The 13,714-nt window shown below is 46.2% G+C and overlaps 1 pseudogene; it reads left to right on the forward strand.

The window, feature by feature from the left end:
- Positions 1-5,749: 5,749 nt before the first annotated feature.
- Positions 5,750-6,550, forward strand: LOC123725110 (claudin-4-like; annotated as a pseudogene).
- Positions 6,551-13,714: the final 7,164 nt, after the last annotated feature.

Genomic DNA, 13,714 nt, shown 5'->3' on the forward strand with positions numbered 1-13,714 from the left:
CAATGTAGCCAGAGGAGGATGGAAGCTAGCTGTCCTCCGGCTACACCATGGTGCTACCCCAAACAGTACAGTTGAAGTTACTGTCGACCTTCATTGCAAAACAGTGTATTTTAATAAATGATTTGGTGACATGTGAATATATACTGCTCAAAAAAATAAAGGGAACACTTAAACAACACAATGTAACTCCAAGTCAATCACACTTCTGTGAAATCAAACTGTCCACTTAGGAAGCAACACTGATTGACAATAAATTTCACATGCTGTTGTGCAAATGGAATAGACAACAGGTGGAAATTATAGGCAATTAGCAAGACACCCCCAATAAAGGAGTGGTTCTGCAGGTGGTAACCACAGACCACTTCTCAGTTCCTATGCTTCCTGGCTGATGTTTTGGTCACTTTTGAATGCTGGTGGTGCTTTCACTCTAGTGGTAGCATGAGATGGAGTCTACAACCCACACAAGTGGCTCAGGTAGTGCAGCTCATCCAGGATGGCTCATCCAGGATGGCGAGCTGTGGCAAGAAGGTTTGCTGTGTCTGTCAGCGTAGTGTCCAGAGCATGGAGGCGCTACCAGGAGACAGGCCAGTACATCAGGAGACGTGGAGGAGGCGGTAGGAGGGCAACAACCCAGCAGCAGGACCGCTACCTCCGCCTTTCTGCAAGGAGGAGCAGGAGGAGCACTGCCAGAGCCCTGCAAAATGACCTCCAGCAGGCCACATATGTGCATGTGTCTGTTCAAACGGTCAGAAACAGACTCCATGAGGGTGGTATGAGGGCCCGACGTCCACAGGTGGGGGTTGTGCTTAAAGCCCAACACCGTGCAGGCGTTTGGCATTTGCCAGAGAACACCAAGATTGGCAAATTCGCCACTGGCGCCCTGTACTCTTCACAGATGAAAGTAGGTTCATACTGAGCACATGTGACAGACGTGACAGTCTGAAGACACCGTGGAGAACGTTCTGCTGCCTGCAACATCCTCCAGCATAACCGGTTTGGCGGTGGGTCAGTCATGGTGTGGGGTGGCATTTCTTTGGGGGGCCGCACAGCCCTCCATGTGCTCGCCAGAGGTAGCCTGACTGCCATTAGGTACCGAGATGAGATCCTCAGACCCCTTGTGAGACCATATGCTGGTGCGGTTGGCCCTGGGTTCCTCCTAATGCAAGACAATGCTAGACCTCATGTGGCTGGAGTGTGTCAGCAGTTTCTGCAAGAGGAAGGCATTGATGCTATGTCACGTCCTGGCCAGTATATAAGGTTAATTGTTTTGTAGTTTGGTCAGGGCGTGGCAGGGGGTATTTGTTTTATGTGGTTCGGGGTGGTGTGTTTGTGTAAAGGGTGTTTGATTTAGTAATTCCGGGTTTTGGTTTATGTTTAGTTAATTCTATGGTTAGTCTAGGTTGTGTGTTTCTATGTTTGGTTGATTGGGGTTGGGACTCTCAGTTGAAGGCAGGTGTTGTCTATCTGCCTTTGATTGAGAGTCCCATATATTAGGGTGTGTTTGTATGTGTGATTTGTGGGTGATTATTCTGTGTATAGCCTTGTGCCTTACCAGACTGTTTTTGTCGATTGTTCGTTTTTTTGTGTTTTGTATGTTCATTGTTGAGATTAATTAAAAATCAAGATGAGCATTCACGTACCTGCTGCGTTTTGGTCCACATTTTCTGATGACGATTTCGCATTATCGTCAGAAGACGAAGACAATTGTGACAGAATCACCCACCACCAAAGGACCAAGCAGCAGAGGAAGGAGCAGACGGAGTTCGAGTTGGACTGGCGGGAGAAGTGGACTTGGGAGGAAGTTCTGGACGGGGCCGGACCCTGGCATCAGGCTGGGCATTATCGACGCCCGCAGTGGGAAATTGAGGCAGCCAAGGCAGAGAGGCGGTGGTACGAGGCCAAGTACGCGCTGAAGGAGAAGCACGAGAGGCACCCCCAAGAAATTTTTTTGGGGGGGCACACGGGTAGTTTGGCTAGGCGTAAGAAGAGCCGGAAGCCAGCTACTCGTGGTTATATGGAGGAGCGTATGGGGTGGAGAGCGCTATGTTTCGCTGAGGAGCGCACTATCTCACCCATACGCACGCACAGTCCGGTGCGCGTTATTCCAGCCCCTCGCAGGTGCCGTGCTAGAGCGGGCATCCAGCCTGGTAGGAGGATGCCTGCGCAGCGCATCTGGTCGCCGGTACGCCTCCGAGGACCAGGCTACCCAACTCCCGCTCTACGCACGGCTACCATCAGGCCCCTGCACAGCCCAGTCTGCCCTGTACGAGCACCCCGCTCGTACAGGGCTACTAGTTCCATCCAGCCAAGGCGGGTTGTGCAGGAGGTAAGATCTAGACCGGCTGTGCGCCTCCATAGCCCTGGGTTTCCAGCTCCTGTCTCTCGTGCGGACCCGGAAGTGCGTCAACCCAGTCCGACTCGTCCTGTTCCCGCTCCCCGCACTAGCCTGGAGGTGCGTGTACATAATCTGGTAAGCCCAGTACCAGCACCACGCACCAGGCTACAAGTGCGTCAACCCAGCCTCGCCAGTCAACAGTCTTCATCAGATCTGCCCGCCAGTCAACAGTCATCGTCAGAGCTGCCCGCCAGTCAACAGTCATCGTCAGAGCTGCCCGCCAGTCAACAGTCATCGTCAGAGCTGCCCGCCAGTCAACAGTCATCGTCAGAGCTGCCCGCCAGTCAACAGTCATCGTCAGAGCTGCCCGCCAGTCAACAGTCATCGTCAGAGCTGCCCGCCAGTCAACAGTCATCGTCAGAGCTGCCCGCCAGTCAACAGTCATCGTCAGAGCTGCCCGCCAGTCAACAGTCATCGTCAGAGCTGCCCGCCAGTCAACAGTCATCGTCAGAGCTGCCCGCCAGTCAACAGTCATCGTCAGAGCTGCCCGCCAGTCAACAGTCATCGTCAGAGCTGTCAGACTGCGCTGAACTGCCGGAGTGGTCAGACTGCGCTGAACTGCCGGAGTGGCCAGACTGCGCTGAACTGCCGGAGTGGCCAGACTGCGCTGAACTGCCGGAGTGGCCAGACTGCGCTGAACTGCCGGAGTGGCCAGACTGCGCTGAACTGCCGGAGTGGCCAGACTGCCCTGAACTGCCGGAGTGGCCAGACTGCCCTGAACTGCCGGAGTGGCCAGACTGCCCTGAACTGCCGGAGTGGCCAGACTGTCCCGAATTGCCAGACTGCCCAGACTGTCCAGACTGTCCCGAATTGCCAGACTGCCCAGACTGTCCAGACTGTCCCGAATTGCCAGACTGCCCAGACTGTCCAGACTGTCCCGAATTGCCAGACTGCCCAGACTGTCCAGACTGTCCCGAATTGCCAGACTGCCCAGACTGTCCCGAATTGCCAGACTGTCCCGAATTGCCAGACTGTCCCGAATTGCCAGACTGCCCAGACTGTCCCGAATTGCCAGACTGCCCAGACTGTCCCGAATTGCCAGACTGCCCAGACTGTCCCGAATTGCCAGACTGCCCAGACTCTCCCGAATTGCCAGACTGCCCAGACTGCCCCCCGGCGATGCCAGACTGGCCCGACTGCCCCTCGGCGATGCCAGAGTGGCCCGACAGCCTGGAACGGCCGGAACCAGAGCCACCTCCAGAAATAGGTGGGTTGGGGAGGGGGGGTCTAGCACAGTGCCGTCGTTGACGGCAGCCACCCTCCCTTCCCTCCCTTTAGAAAAGGGGACTTTTTGTTGGTGTTGCTTGGGGTTATTTTTTGTTAAGGTGCTTCTGGGGTAGCACCTTTAAGGGGGGGGTACTGTCACGTCCTGGCCAGTATATAAGGTTAATTGTTTTGTAGTTTGGTCAGGGCGTGGCAGGGGGTATTTGTTTTATGTGGTTCGGGGTGGTGTGTTTGTGTAAAGGGTGTTTGATTTAGTAATTCCGGGTTTTGGTTTATGTTTAGTTAATTCTATGGTTAGTCTAGGTTGTGTGTTTCTATGTTTGGTTGATTGGGGTTGGGACTCTCAGTTGAAGGCAGGTGTTGTCTATCTGCCTTTGATTGAGAGTCCCATATATTAGGGTGTGTTTGTATGTGTGATTTGTGGGTGATTATTCTGTGTATAGCCTTGTGCCTTACCAGACTGTTTTTGTCGATTGTTCGTTTTTTTGTGTTTTGTATGTTCATTGTTGAGATTAATTAAAAATCAAGATGAGCATTCACGTACCTGCTGCACCTTGGTCCATTTCCACAGAAGACAGCTGTGACATGCTATGGACTGGCCCGCCCGTTCCCCAGACCTGAATCCAATTGAGCACATCTGGGACATCATGTCTCGCTCCATCCACCAATGCCACGTTGTACCACAGACTGTCCAGGAGTTGGCGGATGCTTTAGTCCAGGTCTGGGAGGAGATCCCTCAGGACACCATCCGCCACCTCATCAGGAGCATGCCCAGGCGTTGTAGGGAGGTCATACAGGCACGTGGAGGCCACACACACTACTGAGACTCATTTTGACTTGTTTTAAAGGACATTACATCAAAGTTGGATCAGCCTGTAGTGTGGTTTTCCACTTTAATTTTGAGTGTGACTCCAAATCCAGACCTCCATGGGTTGATAAATTGGATTTCCATTGATTATTTGTGTGTGATTTTGTTGTCAGCACATTCAACTATGTAAAGAAAAAAGTATTTAATAAGATTATTTCATTCATTCAGATCTAGGATGTGTTATTTTAGTGTTCCCTTTATTTTTTGAGCAGTGTATTTAAAACAGTTTTATCTAAAAAGGATAACTTTTTTAATGTTTCACTATTTTAATTTTTATGACATTTCACTGAGGAGGATGGTCCTCCACTTCCTAATCTGAGGAGCCTGCACTGTGTTCAATGTTAGAATATTGTAAGGGACCAGATAGGTGTGAAAGCAACATAGTTATTGTTCCATCTTGTTTTTAACACGTCAAAGGGGAGTTTATGACATATTGTGTTCAAATATTCAGTTAATTTAGACTGGGAGAAATTGAGGAGACTGCAGTGAAGGGACATATTCTCACTCTTTCCTCACTGATTTCCTATACCCGTATTGATACCTCTGTATGTTTCTTTATAATGGGATGAATTTAAGTAGAGAAAGAATTTAATCAGAGGTTGATTGTTTAACCCTGTTAAAGATGTTCAAATAAAAACGTATCTGGCTGCAAAGTGTTTCCTGGTTGCTGCTGTGCATTTCCTGTTTATGTTCACCACGTTAACCACAAGCCTACAGTCAGTGACTGGGATCCTCTGACCTAAACATATATCATACTGTAGTGTAGAATTATTTCAACCATGTTTATGAAACTGTTATCATTAGTCTATTTAGTCTATTGTATAGTTTATTTCAGTCCATGAATCCGACCTTATAATTACTTATTTCACACTCAAGGGTTTCTCAGCATGTAGTTTCAATCTAACTGAATGTCACTAGTATCTCTGTTAAGTGTGTGTCAACCTCATACTGCCCCACATCTGAATGAATTGGTTGTTTCCCTGGCAGAAGTTAGCAATATGGCAATATTGCACAAGATCCCCTAAGACTTTTTGAAAACTATCAAGCTTAATTCAGTTCTGTGCATTAATATTGAAAAACACTGGGCTATGGAAACATAAGATCATATAAGGCACTAGTGATAGAATTTAATTGAGCCAGTGTGCAGAGTGGCCACCTTCAAATCAAATCAAATTTCATTTGTCACATGTGCCGAATACAACAGGTGTAGACCTTACAACATTGTCACCTCTCATGTAACCTGGGACCTGACCTGGGACCTGATGCAGTGTAAGGTCAACGACTCCATGCTGGCCTTACCCCAGAACCTGCAGGCCGTCAGAGCCATGGCCATCATCACCATCATCTTCTGGGTTCTGGGAGTCTCCATAGTCAAGGCCAAGTGCACAAGTACATCAATAACAAAAAGTCCAAGACCAAAGTAATGACCATCTCCAGAATGATCTTCATCCTGGCTGTAATCCTGGTGCTCGTTCCTGTCTCCTGGACGGCCAGCACCATTTGGGGGAGTTGGGGGTCTCGCTCTACATCTGCTGGGAGGCAGCGGCCATGCTCCTGGTTATGGGGGTCATACTGTGCAGCTCCTGCCTACCTAGTGAGATTGAGTCATGTTTCTGGGAGCCTTTGGATGGATAGTCTCCCTAGTGCCCTGTGTTGTCTGTATAATAGTTTCTTATGGACCCACCAGTGGGGTCATATGGGCTCTGATGACGATCACCTCCATCTCCTCCATCCTGGGAACTCTAGGACTGATGGGGTCCATCTTTGGGACCAAGTGCTGTATCTTCATCAAGAGTAACAGGACCAGGGTCAAAGTCAAGTTTATCAGTGGAACATTCTTTATCCTGGCTGGTATTCTCCAGCTCACCACTCTCTTCTTGGTTGACCAATACATGATACAGAATATCCCATACCTGCTGGATCATTTTGGTGTTTTGGGTTACTTGACTGAATTTAATAGGTGGTCTGGCTCCATGCTCCTGATAGGAGGGACCAAACTCTGCTGTTGCATCTTCAAGAGGAATCAGCCAGACTCAACGACAACTACATCAACCTCCCGCTAACAGCTCTGTCTTCAACAGGTCATAGATGAGTTTATGTCATATTGTGGTGGGACCATAGTCTGATGCAGCTGCTACTACTACTTTAAGAGAGACATTCCCAACTTAACAACTCACTGAAATTCCATCACTAGTGTCTTATATGATCTTGTTACCATAGACCAGTGTTTTTCAATATAAATGCACAGAATTGAATTAAGCTTCATAGCCTTCAAAGAATTTCAGGGGATCTTGTGCAATATAGCCATATTGCATAGTTTTGCCAGGGCAACAACAAAACAGCTGGGGTAGAAACAGGCTTGACTAAGAAACTCACAACCACAGAAAGTCATCTTGAAACGAACAACCACAGACTTCACCACATCTGTACAGGTTGTGTTTCCATGGCAGCAGATTATGTCAAGCACCCCTAGAGGGCTTCTGATTGACCGGCATCTCGAGACACACAGAAGATCTCTGCAACAAATGTCTGTGAGAAAATAATGTTGAACAATCTACTGTTGTAGAACTTTACCTGCAAAGACTGAAGCTGTAGGCCTGTAGAATCCAGGATCTTCTCTGGAAGTGTAACATCTCCTCTGTTCTGGATTCTATTTTCTGAGTCACATCCTCGTTCTTCCAGGAAGTGCAGGTGTAGGAGAGAGAGATGCTCACAGGGAGCCAGCATGCTAATGTGCATGGAGACCATGGGCATCACTATGGGAGTCATAGGATGGATTGTCTCCGTAGTGCCCTGTGCTTTGTTTACATCGGGAGTGATGGACTTTCCACAGTACAGAGAGGTCAATCTGGTTCAGATCACCTACTTCTCCATTTTCATAGGGTTGCTAGGGATGATATTCTCCATCTCAGGAACAAAGTTCACCAACTGTACCCAGAGGAATACGAAGACGTCTAAAGCTGAAGTGATTATCTTTGGCGGAATATTCTTCATCCTGGCCGGTCTCATCCACCTGATCTTGATCTTCTTGGTTGTCCTTGACATGACACAAAACTCGGACCCTGAGAACTTCCTGCGGAGTAATAACCTTACGTTCTCAGCTGAATTTAATAGGTGGGCCGCTTCTCTGCTTCTGATAGGAGGAACTATACTCTGCTGCTGCTGCTGCTTCAAATCAAATGTATTTATATAGCCCTTCTTACATCAGCTGATATCTCAAAGTGCTGTACAGAAACCCAGCCTAAAACCCCAAACAGCAAGCAATGCAGGTGTAGAAGCACGGTGGCTAGGAAAAACTCCCTAGAAAGGCCAAAACCTAGGAAGAAACCTAGAGAGGAACCAGGCTATGAGGGTTGGCCAGTCCTCTTCTGGCTGTGCCGGGTGGAGATTATAACAGCACATGGCCTAGATGTTCAAATGTTCATAAATGACCAGCATTGTCAAATAATAATAATCATAGTAGTTGTTGAGGGTGCAACAAGTCAGTAACACAAGAGTAAGTGTCAGTTGGCTTTTTCATAGCCGATCTTTGAGAGCATCTCTACCGCTCCTGCTGTCTCTAGAGAGTTGAAAACAGCAGGTCTGGGACAGGTAGCACGTCCGGTGAATAGGTCAGGGTTCCAGCAGGTCTGGGACAACAGGTCTGGGACAGGTAGCACGTCCGGTGAACAGGTCAAGGTTCCATAGCTGCAGGCAGAACAGTTTGAACTGGAGCAGCAGCACGGCCAGGTGAACTGGGGACAGCAAGGAGTCATCAAGCCAGGTAGTCCTGAGGCATGGTCCTAGGGCTCAGGTCCTCCGAGAGAGAGAAAGAAAGAAAGAGAAAGAGAGAATTAGAGAGAGCATATTTAAATTCACACAGGACACCGGAAAAGACAAGAGAAATATTCCAGATGTGACAGACTGACCCTAGCCCCCCGACACATAAACTACTGCAGCATAAATACTGGAGGCTGAGACAGGAGGGGTCAGGAGACACTGTGGCCCCATCCGATGAAACCCCCGGACAGGGCCAAACAGGTAGGATATAACCCCACCCACTTTGCCAAAGCACAGCCTCCACACCACTGGAGGGATATCTCCAACCACCAACATACCATCCCGGGACAAGGCCGAGTATAGCCCACAAAGATCTCCGCCATGGCACAGCCCAAGGGGGGGCACCAACCCAGACAGGAAGAAAAAACATGAAAAAAAACCTGAGTTGATAACTGACTCTGATTCCCTAAGTCTTGTCTTGCACAACCTGAATTTATCTTAGCCATTCTACCACTGTAAGAAATAGGTTGTAAGCAATACAGACAGTATAGTCGTAAGCAATATGATGATTGATAATGGCTACACTTAGAAATCAGTTGAATCAGGTGTGTTACTGCCTGGCTGGAGTAAAAGCCTACATCCACACTGGCTCTTTTCAGGACTGATGTTATTTTAATCAGTAAGACTTACTCAAAATGGCCACACCAAAAAATATTGCCAAGTGTTGACTGAGTGATGCACAGCATAGACTCACACTTGAGAGAGAGATGTAAGCATGCTGTCTAAGGGCTGGGGTTGAAGTAGATGTTTTTATAGGTAAACTGATTTTCCATTATTATTTACAATAAAATGCAACTCTTATTAAATTGCAACTGTTGTGCTGTCTCCTAACTTCATATGGTAGAAGCTCGTTCTTCTTCCTACCACGGGGTTGTTTCTGGACAGGGCCAAGGTCTTATCATGGTGTAAGTAGTACAATGGTTTTCTGAGTTGATAACCAGATGTTAGTGGGTCAAATGTTAGATTCTTTCATCACCCATGTAAGCTGAGATCACCCATGTAAACTGAGATTAGAGATTTGGGAGCCCATTTCAAAATGACTTTGAGGGGAATCCGTACCCCCTAAAACTGACATTTCACCTGTAAATTAACTGCTATAATTATTATTAACGTCACAAAATTAAAATACATCTTTCTTTCATGTTTTAAATATTTTTTTCAGGCAATTATGAAATATAAATGCCCTATAAAGCTTTGGCCAACACATTTGGGTAAAAACAACAGTCAGAATCAGTCGATAATGGCCCCTGTACAGCTGCATGCCAGTTACTTCTTGTTTTCATACCCTTCACTTCCTCTTCGTGTCTGTCCTGCCAACCCTAGGCCTAGTTTACACCTGACATCTCTTATCGAATGCAGACACCAGCCTGACATATTTACCATAAAATGTCAACTTCCCTTCTGCTTCATTCATATATAACTATGGTTTCCTGTAAAAGGGCAAAATAACTTGGTCTGTTTATACCAACTGATTTAGATTTAAACCTAACTGTTTTTTCCACATTTGGTCACAGCAGCAGACAGAACTATGACTTCTTCGTCATATTTGATGGTAATTCTGACGTTGGGTTGATCTTAGTGGAGTCAATTTCAGTAGAAATTATTAAGTCAGGGACGAATGACATACAGTGTTGTATTTTTCTAAAGCACCTTTTTTACAGTATGGTCACCCAGGAATCTTATGAAATATACTGAACAAAAATATAAACGCAACATGCGACAATTTCAAATATCTTGCTGAGTTACAGTTCATATAAGGATATCAGCCAATTTATCAGCCAAGTCCTAATCTATGGATTTCACATGACTGGGCAGGGGCGCAGCCAAGGGGGGGCCTGGGAGGGCATACGCCCACCCACTGACAAGCCAGGCCCAGCCAATCAGAATGAGTTTTTCCCCAAAATGGGCTTTATTACAGACATAAATACTCCTCAGCACCCTTGCCCTCCCCCCTCTGATGATCCCGTAGGTGAAGATGTGGAGGTCCTGGTCTGGCGTGGTTACACGTGGTCTGCGGTTGTGAGGCCGGTTGGACGAACTGCCAAATTCTCTAAAACGAAGTTGGAGGAGAATTATTGTAGAGAAATTAACATTAAATTCTCTGTAAACAGCTCTGGTCGACGTTCCTGCCATCAGCATTCCAATTGCACGCGCCATCACAACTTGAGACATCTGTGGCATTGTGTGACAAAATTGCACATTTTAGAGTGGCTTTTTATTGTCCCCAGCACAAGTTGCACCTGTGTAATGATCATGCTGTTTAATTAGCTCCTTGATATGCCACACCTGTCAGGTTTTGGGATTGTCTTGGCAAAAGAGAAACACTTTACAGGTTGTGTTTATATTTTTGTTCAGTGTAGTTAGTGTTGGTGTCTCATGATCCTCAGCAGGATCCATGGTGTTGGTGTCTCATGATCCTCAGCAGGATCCATGGTGTTGGTGTCTCATGATCCTCAGCAGGATCCATGGTGTTGGTGTCTCATGGTCCTCAGCAGGATCCATGGTGTTGGTGTCTCATGGTCCTCAGCAGGATCCATGGTGTTGGTGTCTCATGATCCTCAGCAGGATCCATGGTGTTGGTGTCTCATGATCCTCAGCAGGATCCATGGTGTTGGTGTCTCATGATCCTCAGCAGGATCCATGGTGTTGGTGTCACATGATCCTCAGCAGGATCCATGGTGTTGGTGTCTCATGATCCTCAGCAGGATCCATGGTGTTGGTGTCTCATGATCCTCAGCAGGATCCATGGTGTTGGTGTCTCATGATCCTCAGCAGGATCCATGGTGTTGGTGTCACATGATCCTCAGCAGGATCCATGGTGTTGGTGTCTCATGATCCTCAGCAGGATCCATGGTGTTGGTGTCTCATGATCCTCAGCAGGATCCATGGTGTTGGTGTCACATGATCCTCAGCAGGATCCATGGTGTTGGTGTCTCATGATCCTCAGCAGGATCCATGGTGTTGGTGTCTCATGATCCTCAGCAGGATCCATGGTGTTGGTGTCTCATGATCCTCAGCAGGATCCATGGTGTTGGTGTCTCATATTCCTCAGCAGGATCCATGGGGTTTAAGGAAATGTATTTGGCTATACACTGACTCTCTGTGTGTTGATCTGCCCTTTGCAGATCTCCCCATAGAGAGTAAACAACTGTTCTATTTCTACTGACCTTCTGTGTGTGTAGACAGACAGAGAGGCAGAGAAAGGCAGTCCTTTATTTGGAAGGTTATACTAATCTCTCTCTCTCTCAATTTTCACCTAAAATTAACATACCTAAATCTAACTGCCTGTAGCTCAGGCCCTGATGCAAGGATATGCATATTCTTGGCACCATTTGAAAGGAAACACTTGGAAGTTTATGGAAGTTTTTTTGTACCATGATCTTTGAAATGCAAGAGAAAGGCCACAATGTATTATTCCAGCCCAGGTGCAATTTAGATTTTGGCCACTAGATGGCATCAGTGTATGTGCAAAGTTTTAGACTGATCCAATGAACCATTGTATTTCTGTTCAGAATTTTGTATCAAGACTTCACAAATGTGCCTAATTTGTTTATTAATAACTTTTCATGTTCAAAATTGTGCACTCTCCTCAAACAATAGCATGGTATTATTTCACTGTAATAGCTACTGTAAATTGGACAGTGCAGTTAGACTAACAAGAATTTAAGCTTTCTGCCAATATCAGATATGTCTATGTCCTGGGAGATTTTCTTGTTACTTACAACCTCATGCTATTTACATTAGCCTTCCATTAGCTCAACCGTCCCGTGGAAGGGACACCAATCCCGAAGAAGTTCTTAAAGCCCTCCACTATCTAGGAAGAACCCCACGCTCTCTCTCACTGTCTAACAGTCACTGATTTTCTGTTGGGTGAGCAAACTTTTAATTTGTCAAAGAATTCTCATTCCTACTGATTTCCTGCAGTACAGCATTCTTATTACAATTTGAAAGCTGTTACATTTATAGTGATACCCACACACATAGCTATCAACCTATGTACTGCTTGTGTGCTCGAGAAGTTGTGACTCGCGGGAGCATAGTGGAGCTTGAATGAACGACAAATCATATTGCTCAAATACAAATAGCGCAACTTTTCTGCGTGTAGTCTTCAATGGATTTCAATGGTAGACTGCGAGCAGGTAAATGTTGAACTGGAATGCAAAAATGCGCTGAGAAGTAACAGTCCTGGTCGATTGAAAATGACTGGGGCAAATGCGGTCTCACCACACGTTTTCTGGCGGCCCTAGAAACATTGGCGTAAAGCCATCTTATAGTTTGAGTTCTGACAACAGTTGAACTAAGGTCATGACACAGTTGACCTTACGTTCTTTAAAAAAATCAATGGGTACATAGTATCATTAATTTATACGTCTAAAAATGGATGTAGAAGCCAAGGATTGCCCCTTAACAGGCAGTGACCTTCATACAGCAGAACTATTTCACCATTTGAACGTGATCACTAACCTGCCCCCCAAAATGTTTTCTGTCCACTGTGCTCCACGAATGTCCCGCAAAAGTGTTCCCTTGTCCTGAATTTGGGCTTTTTAGACCTAATTCCACTGGTGGAAACATTTCTACTGCAACATGTTAACACCCTCTTTTCACATGTGAGGAGAATAACATTATTTCAACCCCATGGAGTTTTCTTGAATGTGAAACTGTAAATCAGATTTAGACGAGGTGTTTAAACGAGGCATCCTTGGCTAAAGTGGGAGTGGCGTGGAATTGCAAGTTCACATGTGAAAAACAATCACATGAAATAATGACATTTGCAGTTTCATATGTGAAAAACTGTCACATTTGAAAAACTCACTTTCACATTTGGAATTGCAAATTCACATGTGAAAAACAATCAAGTCTTTTCTTACATGTGAACCTGCAAATTTGATTTTCACATGTGATTGATTTTCATATGTAAATTATTTTTCACGTGAACTTGCAATTGCACATGTGAAAGTGAGATTTTCACATGTGAGGTGAAAACATGTTATTCTCCTCACTTGTGAAAAGGTGATGTTAACTTGTGAACTCTAAATTGTATAGATGTGAAAACAAATATTTCAAATGTGAAACTGCAAATTTGACGTGTTTTTTTTGTTAGGGGATACTGTTGACTATATTGTCTTATGATGCTCTAGGAAGTGAATTATAGATTAAATTGTACATACTATTGTTGTCAGAGAGAGAGGAGGAAAGAGAGTGAACTAGGAGAGGGGAAGGGGGAAAGTTGGAGAGAGAGAGCGAGACAATAGAGCAGGTTGGTTGTTAGGTGATTTCAAGCATGGCCCCTTCTCTCCTTCCCCTTCCTCCCTCCCTCCCCCTCCCCTCCCCCTCCTCCCTCCCTCAACCCTGAGGTGGAGGTTATAAGTACCTGTACTCTTGGTAGTCCTCCTCCACTCGGACTCAGA

Source organism: Salmo salar, chromosome ssa11 (genome assembly GCF_905237065.1).
Source record: "Salmo salar chromosome ssa11, Ssal_v3.1, whole genome shotgun sequence".
Taxonomy (NCBI): domain Eukaryota; kingdom Metazoa; phylum Chordata; class Actinopteri; order Salmoniformes; family Salmonidae; genus Salmo; species Salmo salar.